The sequence below is a fragment of the Halyomorpha halys genome, unplaced genomic scaffold, assembly GCF_000696795.3.
Source record: "Halyomorpha halys isolate HHAL.00 unplaced genomic scaffold, Hhal_1.1 Scaffold493.1, whole genome shotgun sequence".
Taxonomy (NCBI): domain Eukaryota; kingdom Metazoa; phylum Arthropoda; class Insecta; order Hemiptera; family Pentatomidae; genus Halyomorpha; species Halyomorpha halys.
Window position 1 is genome coordinate 375,658 of NW_027111379.1, and position 725 is coordinate 376,382.

Here is a 725-nt window from a genome sequence, read left to right on the forward strand (position 1 = left end):
TTTAATAAATATTAATACATAAGAGAAAATATGTATTTTATAAAATTATAATTACGATTATTTGTTAATAGATTTAATCATTTAAAGGTTATTTTTAAAGCTATTTCCAGATGGTTAAAGAAAAAAAATAAATAAAAGGTGTTTTTAAACTGATTGAGAAAGCCATGATGAGCTTAATATCTAGATGACACCTTAATCACACCTAAAGCTGATAGCTCTTCGAAATCACAACTCACGAATCGTTAAATTACACTTCTAGGAGGCCTTGAATTCCCAATAGTCACACTCAGTTTCTTTAAATAAGAATTTTAATCAAACTCATTATATAACACTTAATGATTCAAAATATAATTTTTCTACAATTCTAAAAGCAAATTTAAAAAAAAGGTTAGATATTTAGTATCGGTTCACTACTTACCTAACTTCCTAAATCCAATATTTATTAACAAATTATATATTTGTATCTTTTAAATAATTAATCAATCGTATTTGAATTTAGAAAGACACTAATAAATTCAGCTCAATTACTGCTAGGTATAATAGAAAAAGTGATTTATGAGTTTTAAGATCTTTGGAATTTCAAGAACTTATGTACACTTTGCTTAAGACCAAATGGTGTCGCATTTTTTGGACCCACGCATTAGAAATTATAAGTTTTTAAAAATCATCACAAAAATGTAACTACTTAATAATTACTAACTTATTAAGTAATCTTAATATACATA

General features: G+C 24.3%; 1 protein-coding gene across 1 annotated transcript in view; it reads right to left on the minus strand.

Moving 5' to 3' along the window:
* Positions 1 to 725, minus strand: part of dsb (debris buster) — a 409,190-nt gene that overhangs the window by 339,326 nt on the left and 69,139 nt on the right. The window lies entirely within an intron of this gene.